This window comes from Bos taurus, chromosome 6, assembly GCF_002263795.3.
Source record: "Bos taurus isolate L1 Dominette 01449 registration number 42190680 breed Hereford chromosome 6, ARS-UCD2.0, whole genome shotgun sequence".
NCBI classification, from domain to species: domain Eukaryota; kingdom Metazoa; phylum Chordata; class Mammalia; order Artiodactyla; family Bovidae; genus Bos; species Bos taurus.
Genome location: NC_037333.1, coordinates 43,901,372 through 43,917,028, shown reverse-complemented (window position 1 = coordinate 43,917,028; position 15,657 = coordinate 43,901,372). Strand labels below are relative to the sequence as shown.

The following is a 15,657-nucleotide window of genomic DNA, read 5'->3' as shown; positions in this document are numbered from 1 at the left end:
CTTGCCTGGAAAATCCCATGGATGGAGGAGCCTGGTAGGCTGCATTCTGTGGGGTCGCTAAGAGTCAGACACGACTGAGCGACTTCACTTTCACTTTTCAGTTTCATGTATTGGAGAAGGAAATGGCAACCCACTCCAGTGTTCTTGCCTGGAGAATCCCAGGGATGGGGGAGCCTGGTGGGCTACCGTCTATGGGGTCGCACAAAGTCGGACACAACTGAAGCAACTTAGCAGCAGCAGCAGTATTCTGTTGTGTATACATACCACATCTTTATCCATTCATCTGCTGATGGACATTTGATTGCTTCCATGTCTTGGCTGTTGTAAATAGCGCTGCTATGAATATAGGGGTGCATGTATCTTTTCAAACTATAGTTTTGTCTGGGTATATGCCCAGGACTGGGATTGCTAAGTCATATGACAATTCTGTTTTTAGTTTTTTAAGTAATTTTCATATTGTTTTCCATAGTGGCTACACTAATTTACATTCTCTTCCAACAGTGTAGGAAGGTTCCCATTTCTCCACACCATCTCCAGCATTAAATAACAGTATTGTTAGCAGAGAAAACCCTAAGTGTCAGTGGTACCAAGGTTGAGGACCTTTGCATGAAAAGAATGGAATATAGCGGGTAGTAATAGAATGCTACTTCTAATACCAGGTTACTAAAAAGATGATGACTTCCATATTGGGCTTCCCTGGTGGCTCAGCTGGTAAAGAATCTGCCTGCAATGTGGGAGACCTGGGTTCGGTGCCTGGATTGGGAAGATCTCCTGGAGAAGGGAAAGGCTACCCACTCCAGTATTCTGGCCTGGAGAATTCCATGGACTGTATAGTCCATGGGGTCACAAAGAGTTGGACACAACTGGGTGACTTTCACTTTCATTTCATATTGGGTCCTTCCCCTCACTTTCTCTTTGATTGCTTCTGCTGGAAAAGTCAGCTGCCATGTTGTAAGGCAGCTCTGTGGTGTGGCCTGTATGAGTGATCTTGAAGGAAATCTGATCTTCTGAGGCCTGCCAACTGCCATATGAGTGAGTTTGGAAGAAGATTCTACCCCAGTTGAGCCTTGAAATGACTTCAGCCCTGACTAGCACCTTGACTATGGCCTGTGCATGACCCCAAGCCAGATTCAGTCACCTATGCCACTCTTAGATTCCTGACCCACTGTGGTTGTGAGATAATGTTTGTTATTTTAAGTTGCTAAACTTTAGGCCTATTCATTACACAGCAATAGATAGCCGGTGTAAATAATAGCAATAGCAACCGGTACAAAAGAAATCTGGAGGCAAGGTGTTTCCAGAATTGGATCATAGATGCAATAATATCATCCAGGCCCAGATTTTCTCTGTGTATCGGCTCTTCCTTGGGCTTTCCCTTGGTGATCCTAAGGTGGGAGACCTAAGCATCATATGTGCTGTGTGTGTGCTTAGTCACTTAGTCCTATCTGACTCTTTGAGACCCTTTGGACTGCAGCTTGCCAGGCTCCTCTGTCTGTGGGATTTTTCAGCCAAGAATACTGGAGTGGGTTGCAATTTTTCTCCTCCAGGGGATCTTCCTGACTCAGGGATCAAACCTGAATCTCCAGTGTCTCCTGCATCGCAGGTGGATTCTTTACTCACTGAGCTATTGGGGGAGCCCATATACTCAATTCCAAAAGCAAGAAGAGAGTTTCTTTTTTGGCATCTCTTTTTATTAGGGTTGAAAACTTCCCCCAGGAACCACTTACATGACTTTCCCCTTAGGTTCCCCCATGGACATGATTAAGATACATACCAATGATATCCAAGTTGTAAGGCAGGCTGCTGCTGCTAAGTCGCTTCAGTTGTGTCCGACTCTGTCCCACCCCATAGACAGCCTCCTACCAGGCTCCTCTGACCCTGGGATTCTCCAGGCAAGAACACTGGAGTGGGTTGCCATTTCCTTCTCCAATGCATGAAAGTGAAAAGTGAAAGTGAAGTCACTCAGTCGTGTCCGACTCTTAGCGACCTCATGGACTGCAGCCTACCAGGCTCCTCCGTCCATGGGATTTTCCAGGCAAGAGGTAAGGCGGGCTAGTAAAGTAAATATTCAGCATTTTTGCTTCTATGTTGGAAAGCGGTCTCTATCAGGAAAACAAAGAAAAAGATGTGGAAGAAGAGACAATTCCACATCTTTCCCTTTGTGAGTAGAAGCCCGTAGCTTTGGGTAACATTTCTGTGAAGCAATGAGCCCAGAACTCTATTTAGGTCTCCGGGCACTGACTGCTTAGGCAATTACATGTCCCATTCACCTCTTCCCTTTCTGTAGCAGATATTTCCCCACTGAGATATGCTCGCATGCAGGGAATTGGTAAGGAGGGAGAGAAGGCATGGTTGGCTTAGGTATTTTGTTCTTGGCTGCTAGTTGACTCTCAGGGGACTGCTGCTGCTGTAATAGGAATCCTTGTTTCCTCTGAAAGTTTGGGCAGAGTTGTTGAAGAGGGATGGACTGTGGTTTAATAGTTTTGCTTTTCCTTAAGCTTCAGTGCAACCCCTGCTGCTTCAAACTATGACTATAGCCTTCTGGAGGGGAAATTATGGAGAGGAACAAAATCACATATTTTATCCTCATGACTGCATTGGAAGTGGTGGGGAGATGAAGAATACATATGAGGGGGAAAGTTTGTAAATATATGACCCGAAAAGGAATGGTTGAGCACAAGTTCTGGTTTAGAAATAGAGACCCACAGTCATTTCTGAGTTGCAAGAGCAGGTTAATATAGAGAGGCAGAGGGGACAGGGGTGGGATCATGGAATTTGGATATAAATGTGTTAAAATCTCAACCCTGCCCTCTGTTAGCAGTATGGTCTTGGCCAAGTCATTAAACCTCTCTGAGGCTCAATGCTACAATCAGAAGTACATGAAAGTACCTAGTGTAGTAAACCGTGTTTCCTTTTCTTTTATGAAAAGCCAAGTCAGGTTTCTTCTTTTGGGTAGAATCTTGATGTCCCCCAGACTCTTTTTCAGAGCCCCCTGTCCCTATTTTACTCCTCCCGGAGAATACCCATGTGCTTGTGTATTTCACCACATGGAAAAGAGATCTGAGAAACACAGGCAGTATTGGGATAAGGAATTTAATTTCTTACACATCACAGACATATTTGCAGTTTGAAAGAGGAAGACCGAATAGATACAGGCTAAATGCAGCAACATAAATCATGAATAGGGGACATCAGTGGGTAAATATTTCTTGGGAAAGATGCATCTTCCTATGACATCTAAGCCACCCTCTTTAGGCATCAGACTCTTCTCCTCTGCCTAAGACTGACCTTACAAATGCAAGTTCCCATTAATAGAAAGGGCTTCACACAACACTAATTATGCCCTCTTGACCTCAGTGGATGATTTGTTACTTTATTCTTTCATTTCTAAGGGGTGAAAACTATTTTGACATATGCTGCTTCAAGGCAGGGACAGAATGGGAGGGTTCACTCATTCTTTATTTAAAACTTTTTATTTTGTATTGGCATATAGCTGATTGACAATGTTGTCATAGTTTAGGTGGACAGCAAAGGGATTCAGCCATACATAGATATGTATCCATTCTCCCCTAAACTCCTCTCCCATCCAGGCTACCACATAACATTGAACAGAATTCCCTGTGCTATATAGTAGGACCTTGTTGATTGTCCATCTTAAATATAACAGTGTGTGCATGTTGATCCCAAACTCCCTAACTATCTCTTACCCCCTCCCCTCCCCTCCGGCAACCATAAATTCCTTCTCTGAGTCTGTTTCTGTTTTGTAAAAAAGTTTATTTGTATCATTTCTTTTTAGATATGGCATATAAAGGATGTCATAGGATATTTCTCCTTCTGTGTCTGACTTACTTCACTCATTCTTTGTAAAGGGATGGAGGAGATGGAGCACAGCTCTCCCTAAGTCTGGAGCTCTTTGGGGAAGCCCTGACTTTCTGATCGAGACACCAGGAAGTGCCTCCCTTCATTCTGGTCATAGCTCTGGGCTGCCCTTGTGGTCTTTTCCCCTTTAAATGTCCATCTTTGAGTAATATCACAAGGCTAATAAGGAAGGCTGTGGGTCCAGAAATTGACAGCTGAAAACTGTCCCCATGAAGAAGCTAATGGAGCGGTTAAGAACTTGGGCTTTAAACTGCCTGGTTCCAGTCCCCATGCTTCCACTCAGTAGTCACTGCTTTGAGTACGTCATTTAATTTATCTCCCAGAGTCTCAGTTTCCTCATCTATAAAACTGGATTAATGACAGTAATAATATACAGTGCTTACCTGAGCATGCCCAGACCTGTTCTAACACTATATGCATTGACTCATTTAGTCCTCACAGCCGTCTTAAGAGCTGAGAATCATTATACCCATTCTATGTGTACCGAGCTGAGGCAGGGTTAGGGTACTTGCCTCAGGTCACACAGCAGCCAGTGGGAGAGCCGGGATTTCATCATGAGTAGTCTGATCCAGGGCTCTGTTCCTAACCATCCACTGCCCTGATTTCCTGAGAAACCCTTGAGGCCTCGTTGAGATGATGCAGGCAAAGTGATACAATGGTCTCTTGGTTCTTGTTGTTGTTAGGTCGTGTTTACTGGGTTACTTTCTATAGAAAATCTTGTGTGTTCTTACATGTTGATGAGGTTAAGGATTAAGTATTATTAACCCTTAGAGGTTGCCAGAAAAAGTGTGAATGAAGTCTTTGACCTTCTTTTGTTCCTTCTTTCAAGTTCAAATGCTGCTAGCTAAAAGGAGAACTTTATTTATTTATTTTTTATTTAGAGAATACTTTATTAGTTTCTGTAATCAAACCCATGTAGATAAGACCTTACATATTTAATACAGTGTGTTACCCCTGTACAAATGGAAAAAATTATGTTTAACGTTTCTAGACCAATATGGCTGTTAATTTCTGTACAATGCCAACCCAACACGGTACAACTGGGATACTTTTTCCAAAGTTGACAGCACAGCTAAAGTTTCCAAAAATTCAAATTATATATATATATATATGTATATATATATATATATAGATTTATTTATTTATATAAAAAGACCAATAGCAGTATGTTATGCATCAATAGCAGCAACAGCTTTTCCAAGTTCTGCAGTCATCTGAACAAAATTATAGAGACATCCAGCACACTCCATTAAAAAAAAAAAAAAATGTAAAAAAACAAAACCTCAGAAAACAGCAAAGTTGTGTTACTGTTGTGGTACCTGGCACCATTTTTTAATTACGTTTCTCATAAAAGGAGAACTTTAATGTTTTAGTTATCTGAAGGTAGGCAGGTAGGTTTTATGACCCCCATTTTAGGCAAGGGGTTCCCAGGTGGCACTAGTGGTAAAGAACCTGCCTGCCAATGCTGGAGATGTGAGAGATGAAGGTTCGATCCCTGGGTTAGGAAGATCCCTTGGAGAAGAGCATGGGAACCCACTCCAGCATTCTTGCCTGAAGAATCCCATGGACAGAGGAGCCCAGAAGGCTACAGTCCACAGGGTTGCAAAGAGTTGGACATGACTGAAGCAACTTAGCACAAGCAGTGATGGATGGTGGGACTTGTTAGATGATGCAGCAAGAACTGCCATCCAGGTACCTCCTAGCAGGACCCCTGCACGAGGTCGATTGGATATGGTGGGAAAGCACCTGGGACCCCTCAGGTAGTTGAGGACAATCATATTTGATGTTATATCATGATTGTTGCAGAAGCTATACCAACAGGTATCTCTGTTACTACATAATGAGCCTCACAAGAGGGTGGCGGGTGGTGGAGTCAGTCAAATGCCTTGGCCTTAAAATTGTTGCAAAGGAGAAGTGAAGGCCATCAACTGAGCTGGTCTGTAAGGACCATGGGAAGTAACAGCCGTATTATTGAAGCTGACCTTCTGCTTAAACCTGTAGCCATTTCATCAATCACCCACCGTTTGGGTCTCCTGAAGGTCAGTCAAATGATTCCGTTAATCGCTGGCTCATTCTCAGGTTCTCGCTTCAGGAGTAATAAATTTTTAAAACTTTTTAAAAAATGAAAAGTTGGATGACAGGTGTGTATGGAAGAAAAATAATCAGATGGAAGAACAGTCATTTAGGAGCAAATGGTCAGAGCAAGTGCTGAATTGAAGGTAAAGGTTTTTCATGGCTCAGAAAGAGCCCCCTGCCTCCCAGACAAGTGCCTGGATGAGAGAGAAGGATGAGGTCCTTGATTAGTCAAGGTGTGTCGTCAACATCACTTGGTTCTGTATTCCTGACATCAAGTCTTTCCAATACTGAGTAAGCAACATCCAGAGCCCGATGTGGGGACATTGCTTAGTTAACCACACAGATAAGGTCCTCACTGGTGACAAATTCTGGTGGACAGGCTCCCTTGAAATCAGAGAGCTGCCTGATCCACTTCTCACTTGTCACCTAAAATATCAGTCTTATTTTTGTTATACAACCTATTGGGGAAAACAAAAAACACAGGCAGACCCATAAAAGATAAATCTGCTTTATTATAAACAATTTTTTTTTTGTTTACAAAAATAGATACTGATAAGATGGGGGAAATGGAGTCACTGAATGGAAACATTGAATAGGGAGTCGCTTGGTCACGTGGTCACTTCTCATATGGTTTAAAATACTACTGTCATTTCAAGATCATGGGCCTCCAAGTCAGAAAGACCTGAGTTGAGTCTCATTCTGCACAAATAGCTGTGTTACCTTACACAAGTCACTTAAGCTCTATGAGTCTCGGCTGCCAAATTTGTACATAAGGGTAGTTATATTTCCCCCTTAAGATTGCATTAATGCTTACATGAGAGCCTCCATTCATTCAGAATAAGATTTATTGGTGTAATAAATATCCTACAAGAGCATAGAGGTTAAAAGCATAGATTGTGGAAACAAAATACCTGTGTTTTAATTCCAGTTTCAACACTTAGACAAGTTACTGAAGTTCTCTGAGCATCTATAAAAAACTGGGGATAACAGGGGTATATACCTCATAGAGTTGTTGTGAAGATTCAGAGCTTCTGTATTTGTTGCCTTTAGAAAAGTGCCTGGCACCTAGTTAGTGCTCTGTAAGTGTTAGTCATTATTATGTGGTGGGGACAATGGCAAGCCAAAAGAAAAACAAAGAGAAAAAGAAAAAAAAAGAGGAAAAAAAGAGATAAGAACTCTTTATGCAACTCCTGGTTTATTGGGAGAAGACAAGACACACAAAGTGCTATCCACAGAGCCTGGCATTTAAGTATTCAGTAGACGCTAGCTTTAAGGATCATCACTGCCACCCAAATTACTTGGCCTGAGTCACCAATGGCCAGTCTGAAAGGCAGAGAGGAACTGTAAGTCACATCTAGTCCATACATCATGCCTGCACCTCCTTCTGGTTCCTCATCTTGCATCTGGGATGGATGTATCCTTTGAGATAGTCAGGGAAATAGAGGTGGCTGCCTGACAGCCCACTTATAAAGTGTATGTTCATCTGCAATGAGAAATGCTGGGCTTCTCCATCTTTGGTGAGTTGATTCTGTTGTGCATTACCTGTGCCCAAGAGAACGCAGACTGCAACATGCCAGTGTGCTGAGTGATTAACTTTACCCCCTTCAGCAAAGTTCCTGTTGAGAAACCTAGCCCGTGAGGCCATGGGTGGGATATGAAGGCTCACGCAATGGTGTTTTCATGTGTGCGGTGGATCCATCTCTGCACAGTTGAGGGTGAAGTGAAATGAAACCTGTTTTCTCATTAATTTTCATTGTTTGATTGGAGATGAAGCCCACTGAAAACACTGACTATAGAATCCCTAATTTTCATAGAAATATGTGTTATAAGAAATAATAAGGCTGTGTTTTGTCTTCCCAGCCAACATTTTCTATTCATTAATTGGGGACAAATAATAAGAAAGGCTCCCCACTTCTTCCTTCCCTTTCTTTGTTCCTCTCTCCTTCAGATCTTCTTTCCTTCTCCTCCCCTTCTCCCACCCCCTTCCTTCTTCCCCCTGCCCTCCTCCCCACCCCCTCTCTCCGAGATAACAGACCGTTCCAGACACAGGAGAACAGAGACACACCCAAGCTGCCAGGATGCAGCTCTGAAGCAGGTCACAGCATATTTCTGAGAACAAAAACTGTGATCTCCTGCCCTTTCTGCTTCCTGGGAAGTTGGTTTCTTTATTTGGCATTTGTTTAGCATTTATTTACAAAGTTTAGGTAGCAGCTGCGACTTCAGCAGGTACACAAAGCGAAGAGCAAGCTGGTTGCCAAATTCCACGAGTACAAATCAAACGTACTGCCACGTTCTGTGAGTTCTCGGTATTATGTGAAATTAAACTCAGGACTGTTAAGTTGCTCTGTGAGAAGCGGTGCATCCACTGATCGCTGCCAGCCAGTGGTCAGCATTAAAGATTACATGTGTGTCTGGCGGGCGTGCATCAGGAGTGTCTTATTTGAGAGGGGCGGGACGTGTGAGGCATTGTTGCAGGGGAAGAATGAACGGAGTAGATATTGGCTTTCTGGTTGAATTGGGCTGGGCCTCTCTAATAATAGCTCTCAGAGGGAAAGGCCAATTTGCTCTCCTGCTGTTTTCTAGAATGCTTAAATTCCTTTTTCTCAGTGGCCCAGTTATGTACCTTAAGCATATGGGAACTCAAACAACTCTCTGCCCCAAATCACATGTCCTGAGCACATTTCTAACAATGTGCCATTTTGACGGTGGAGCGGGAGTAGGGGCAGAGATTGCCCCATGGCAGCCGAGAGCGGGACCCACCAACCCCCTTGCAGAGGGACTCAGAGGAAGTTTCAGTGCCTGAGGGCGCCGCGTGTGTCAGAGCTTTGCCACCATCTGCGATGGGAGTGGGGAGCGAGGAGACCATGTGTGAATCAAGGCGGGAGAGTCTGCCTGCTTCTGGCTGGTGCATTCTTTGTTTGTTTGATTTTACTTTTTTTGGTTTAGAGAGCTAGACACAACGATAACAAATGCCTGGGCTCGCTCTACAGGATAGAAGGAGGGTTTTTTTTTTTCTCCCTCTGTTACTTCTTTCCCCATCATCTTGTTCCTCCATTGTTTCTCCAGCTTCAAACTTCCTTCCATGACACCTAAGAATGGGATTACAAGGATCACTCCATAGATTCATATTTTTTCTTTCTCAAGATGTGTGTGAAATCACTCAACCTTGCTTTGATCTTTGCCCAGTGTTTAGTCGATTCAAGACTTCTTGTTCATTTGCAGTATACACTGTATTTATAGAGAAAACAGTGAAACCAACAGGCTCTTGGCTCACTCAAACCAAAGACCGTTTTATTGTTAAGGCACAGAGGAAAAGGGCGGAATGTGATGTTTGTCTTGTGGTCAGATCGTGGAAGTCTGGGGTTGGAAGGCCCACAAGATCAGACGGGAAAGGCAGTGGCAAATTTTGCTGGCCAGTTGAAGTGACTATGAACACCATCATTTTTCTCAGTCCTGTAAGCTTTTCTTCTTGTTCTAGGGACAGTTTCTATTCATCTTTTTGGTTGTGATGGTGGGAAAATGTATTTGGAATTCAGCCACTTAAGCTCAGGGACTGACTTTCTGGTCACTAGGAGTGACAGAGGGGAGGGAGTTGATGGAGAGGTTTGCTCTGGAAGCAGAGGCAATTTGTTTTTATTTATTTATTCTTGGCTGGGCTGAGTCTTCATTGCTGCACAGACTTTCTCTAGTTGCGGAGAACAGGGGCTACTCTCTAGTTGCGGTGCTTGGGCTTCTCACTGTGGTGGCTTCTCTCGTTGCAGAGTTTGGGCACTAGGGCTTGAGGGCTTGAGTAGTTGTGGCACATGGGTTCGGTAGTTGTGGCTCCTGGCTTCTAGAGCACAGGCTCAGTAGTTGTGGCACATGGGCTCAGTTGCTCTGTGGCATGTGGGATCTTCCTGGATCAGGGATCAAGCCCAGTGTTTCCTGCATTGGCAGGCAGATTCTTTACCACCAAGCCACCAGGGAAGCTCTCAGAGGTGAAATGTGAATACTGTGTGCAGACACTCTGCTGGTGAGGGAGGAAGTCAAGAAGTTCACACAGCTTTATCCCTGTCCTTCTAAAGCTCACAACATAGGGATTTGTCACTTAATTGAATCAAAACGGCAACACGATGTGGAAATTCAGAGACTGGCCCTCTCTCTGGAGCTAAGAGAAGCCAGGGGAGGACCTGGGCTGGAGGTCTCTGAAGGCTTCCGAGAGGACAGATGCACTCTTCAAAGTTCATGAAGGCTCACAAGATTGAGCCTTGTGTACAGTATAAGGATTTTTGCAAAAAAAAATTATGACTTTTCCCCACCACCTGTTTTCTCCTTGTGTGTCACCTTAAATGTTGGTCCTGTCACCTTTTAAAATGGAGCTCAAACCTATACAAGTCCCAGGATCTAGGTCAAAGCCTAATACATAGGTGATGCTCAATTAATGTCAAAAAATGTCAGTTAAATGAATGAAACTGTCTTACGGACCGTCACTTGGACTTAGGGAAGAAAGCATGGATTTTGAGGGGGCCAGTAACTAATTATCTTTTTCTTTTTTGTGTTGAAAATAATTTTAAAGGTGGAGATGTACTGCATGTAACAGCTACCATCTTGAGTGCCTCATGTATGTGTGGTACTTATAGTCTATCAAACTTGGTCTCACAGCAGCCATGCAAGGGCGTTTAATCCCACTTATTGTAGATATGACAAAACTGAGGCTCAGAGATGATGTCACTCTCTGGTGGCACATATCGAGGGGTTGGCATAGCGAGTGTTTGCTCTCCTGTCAGTCAGATCCCCACCTGTGCTCTGTCCCCATTCCCCACCATCTCATGTTAATGCTTCCAGCTGATTGGAAAGTCAGTCTTTTAAACACGGGAATAAATGAAATGAGGGAATTTTATTTCCCATCAGATTTCATCTCTCTTAGAGAGATTTATGTCCCTGGATTGTATTTTCATGGAGCCTTTTTATGAGCAGCGAGATTTATAGGTGATAATCAATAGAACGCTGAGCTGAGTTCCTGTTGCACGTGTGTTCCTTTCACAAAGAGCAGGTAGGGCGTTTCGGGGAAGAGATGGTCTTTGTGGTTCCCAGGCAGCCTTGCTGAGCTGACACTAGTGGCAGGAGGAGGAGGGAGACGGAATCCACACTAGGAGGGATGTTCGGGAAATAGTAGGGGGCCAGATCTATATTTGGAGAAGGCAAACCGTCATAGGAGGCCCATCTGTCAGGAGAGAGCATAATTCTCACACCAGAATCTCCATGCATGTGCTGTTGAAAATGGATGCCCGTGGAGGAAGGCCCATTTGGAGCTGGGTACATCCTAGAACACATGAGGGACCTGAACGTGAATTACTTTTGATGTCAGACTGTATCCAGCAGAAATAGATGAAGCTGGAATGCCCAACCCTGGATACCCACGCAGTTTGCTCAGAGGGTATATGCAATCACACAACCCATGTGTGTTCATGTGTCTGATCTTGTATTGTTGATATCCTCCTTTTATGGGGTATTTTCTTGCCCATTTGGGGATGCTTTGTTTAATTTCTGCAGGGCTAAGTATCCAACCAAGGCACCATCTGGCACCAGGGCTTACGGTCCTTCTTCTCCTCGGTATGTCTGAGGTTGCTTTCAGTATACACGGAGACCAGAAAACCTTCAAAAGGGAAACGAATGAATTGCTAATTATGAGATTCGAGGATATTGAGAGAGCACTGCTATAATTCAAATATGGTCCTTCCAAATCCCAGATCCTTTCAACTATGGTCATAGAGGTCACTGGTTCCTAAACTTTGAAGAGCCTCAGTCGTGTGGGGAGTGAAGTAAAAATACAGGTGATCTAATGCAGGGCTTGTAATCCAGACATGCAGGTTTGGAAAAGGGCTGAAGGACCTCAAGGTTGGAGACCTTCCAGTGTGATGGCTGAGTCTTCTGCTTTTTTGTGAGGACTGAAAGGGGGTCACCAATGTGAGCTTGGGGGTGCGCCTGGGTGCACGTGTACTTTGGGGCCTGGAGCCAGCACAGGCTGCTACCTCCACTACCTCCGTGGCTCCTATCTCGGGAAAAAGCAAGCAGTAGGCATTTTCCTTCTTTACTGTGGGATTCCGGTGCTGCCACCCTTTCTCTGAATCTTAGGAGCTCTCCTGTATGTGTACTATGGAGCCCACTAAACTTTCATCAAGTCATTCCAGTATCTGATGGCTAGGAGCATCTGTGGTCGGATGTAATTATCACCACGCCATGTTTTTGTTCTGGGAAAGATTGAGGGCAGGAGGAGAAGGGGATGACAGAGGACGAGATGGTTGGATGGCATCACTGACCCAATGGACATGAGTTTGAGCAAGCTTCCGGAGATGGTGAAGGACAGGGAAGCTTGGCATGCTGTAGTCCCATGGGGTCACAGAGTTCGACACGACTGAGCAACTGAATAAACAACAAAATGTTTTTGTACTTGTGCTTTCCATCACTTTTCTTATTCCAATGTCATAATATCCTCCTTCTCTTCTTTGCTTTTATCCTTCATTCTTCTCTTATTTCCCCCCCTCTCCCTTCCTCCCTCCCTCTTTCTTTTCCCTCTTTCCTTTATTCTTTCCTTCCACTTATCTTAAGATAAAGAAATCAGCACAAAACTTAGTATTTGCAGAAGCCTCCGTAGAGTTATTTCCATCAGCCTATTTGTATTATATATACGGGCGTCACTTGTGCATTTGTATTGGCAGCGTGCGCTTGTAAACGCTGCCATAAACTCGGTTCTTCCATCCAGGATGGGAATGGAGTTGTTAAAGACAGTTGATGAGGTGGCATCTGTTGGCCAACAGTTTTATGCTGCAGTAGCTCTGAGCAGATAACATTAATAGGAATCACATTTGAAAGTTGTAAATTTGATGTAAAATACTAAATTTGACAATAATTGCATTATAAAGCAAAAATTCTATTTATTAAAGGGCTCCCGTCTCTGTCTCTCCTTCATGTGAGGGGCTCTGAAATTCTTGCTCATACCTGCCCCTAGCAATTATCATGCCGTCTCTAAAATTCTGTTTTATTTTTCCATTTTCATAACAACTACATTATGATGTGACATATTTTTTCCAGATATTTTGCTTGAATAAATAAATAGGATATTAAATTCAACTGGGGTATTAGATTATAAATTAGTTCTGTAATAGGCGTCATAATGTTATTTAGATTTTCAGTTTACACAGACCTTGTAGCAACTCCCCAGAGCTATGCTACAGAATTAGAAGTAGATAGAAGTTGATGTAAGAAAATTGGTTTTTGTAATATGCTGATGCCAGTGGAGTTGTGCTGTGTTGAAAGGTATTTAAATGGAACGTTCCTACTTACTTCATTGTATAGACAAAAGATTGATAATGATTTCAGTGATTGATTTGTTGGTGCTAATATTGGCTGTAGATGAAACAGAAATGTTTCTGTCCTAAATTAAAATTGTATTTACATATGAAGGTTAAAAATCAAGTGGTAAAACACATATCATCCGTCCCATGGCTGGATGTTCCTCTGTAATCTGATATCATAATGTGACATAACTTCTTCGTACAGCTTCTTCTTGGTGATCAAGTTAGTTTTTTCAATTATATTTCCCATCAAGGAAGATACCCCACTCAGGAACACTGTGTGAGAACTGAAGTTACTAAAACGGGGATATAACCTTACTGAAGTCATACCTGTCACATACCAACGGGAAAACATGGACGTTTAATAGAAAACGTCATCAGCCAGGTGAGTGCCAATGGCGAATTATCGAGAGCATCTGGGCAGCAAAAGGAAGTTTTCTTTGCAGTGGGTGCTTTCATAACTCTAAACCAGGGGTTGGCAAACTACAGTAGGGACAAAACAAATCTGGCCTCCTTCCTGTTTTTTGAATGGTTGAATAAAAATAAAAAAGATAAATAATGCTTCATGACACATGGACGTTATCTGAGGAACTTCCCTGGTGGTCTAATGGTTAAGACTCTGCCTTCCAATCCTGGGGGTGTGGCTTTGATCCCTGTTCGGGAAACTGGGATCCCACATGCTACAGGATGTGGCCAAAAATAACAATAAATAAATAAATAATTTTTCTAAAAAAGAAAGTTAAATGAAATTCAATTTCAATGTAGATAAATAGGGTTTTATTAGAACACAGCCATGCTTATTTGCTTACATAATACCTGTGACTGCTTTTACACTAGGGTGGCTTATTTGAGTAGTTCATATAAAGACCAAATGGCCGGCAAAGCCTAAAACAGTCATGATTTGGCCCTTTATAGAAGTTTACTGAGCCCTGCCATAAATCAAAACCAGGGTAGACAGCTGTGTTCTCACCGTTTCAGAAAGCCCTGGACTTGGGGTTGGGGATTGATGAGGAAGTGGGTATCTTCTGCTTGGGACTTCTGTTTACTAGTGAACAGTGGTGCTAAAAGGAGAAAAAGAGCTAACAAATGAGGAAGATTGTACTTCTGGGCCTTAGTTTAAAAAAAAAAATGCCAAATGTAAAATCAGTCCAACTAACTTCTATAGTGTTACCAAACTGAACTTGGGCCTGCTCGCTCACTGTGTAGCAAAGTTAATTTACTGACACCAGGGTACAGTGAAGGGAATTACAGCATTTACTGCAGCTTCCAAGCAAGGAGAAAGGGCAGCTAAATTTCCCATGGCTTGCAGGGAAAGGCTTTTAAAGGTATTATTTGAGTTGAGGTTGCAGGGGGCATGATCTTCTTCTGATTGGTTGGTGGTGAGGTAACAGGGTGGTATTTTGGGAATATTAATCTTCAACCTTCTGGTTCCATCCACTTTGAGGTCTACGTACTTAGAGTCATCATCCTTCACCAGGGCGGGGTCTTACTTCTTACAGAAAAACTGAAAGCTATGTTTCAGAGTGTTATGTAGATCCCTTGAGGAGGAGCTGGAACTCTGTTTTATCACTGAACTATTATTTCTTGACTACTTTTCCTTTGCTCCTGCATCCCTCACTTCCATAATTAGTATTAATAACTTTTGAATCTGCTCTTTGGAACTCAGGGAAGATCTGGGGGACTAAAGATTTTTCTACAAACAAGAAATGGGGGATATAGAGGGGCTTTTGGACCTGGAAGGGCCCTGCTGTGGATCCTGCTGTGTTTCAGTTTCCCCTTTTTTTTGCTACTCCCAAAGGGAGCAGGGGGTAGGACAAGAAAGAGAATGAAGTTTTGTAAATATAAGTTAATCATAAACTCAGCAGGGGAACTCGATTTTAGGGGGGCTCAGTTTCAGCGTCCTGTGCCGTGCTCAGTCATGTCTGACTCTTTGCAGCCCTGTGGACCATAGCTCACTAGCCTCTGTCCATGGTATTTTCCAGACAAGAATACTGGAGTGGGCTGCCATTTCCTACTCCAGGGGATCTTCCTGACCCAGGGGTCAAAATGGCATTTCTTGCATTGGCAGGTGAATTCTTTACCACTATTCTTTACCACTGGGAAGACCAATATCAGTTTCAACTATGATTAAACATTTCCTACTGGGATAAACTCAATTCCAAGTTTTTGGAATTTTATCTGAATACCAGAAGACTGGTACCATATGGGACTTATGAAAGTGCCCCAGGAGCACAAAGTCTATTTTAAAGTCTTGTCAACCCTATGGCACTAGTGGAAGGCAGCCGTGGGGTGGCCAGTCCAGACCTGGCCCAGTAGTCTCTGCCCCTCACCAGCCCTGACATTTTGGAAGAATCTTGTTCTGTCTTAG

At 43.2% G+C, this 15,657-nt stretch overlaps 1 protein-coding gene across 3 annotated transcripts in view; it reads left to right on the top strand.

Annotated features, from left to right (window-relative positions):
- The window catches only part of PPARGC1A (PPARG coactivator 1 alpha), a 714,770-nt gene that overhangs the window by 178,204 nt on the left and 520,909 nt on the right, over positions 1–15,657 (top strand). Inside the window, exon 1 of one of the 3 annotated variants that reach the window (XM_024993058.2) lies at positions 13,544–13,674. The exons of the other annotated variants lie outside the window; for them this stretch is intronic. The gene's annotated coding sequence lies outside the window, so the exon portion shown is untranslated. Of the gene's footprint in view, positions 1–13,543; positions 13,675–15,657 lie in introns of those variants that run through there. 3 annotated transcript variants of the gene reach the window in all.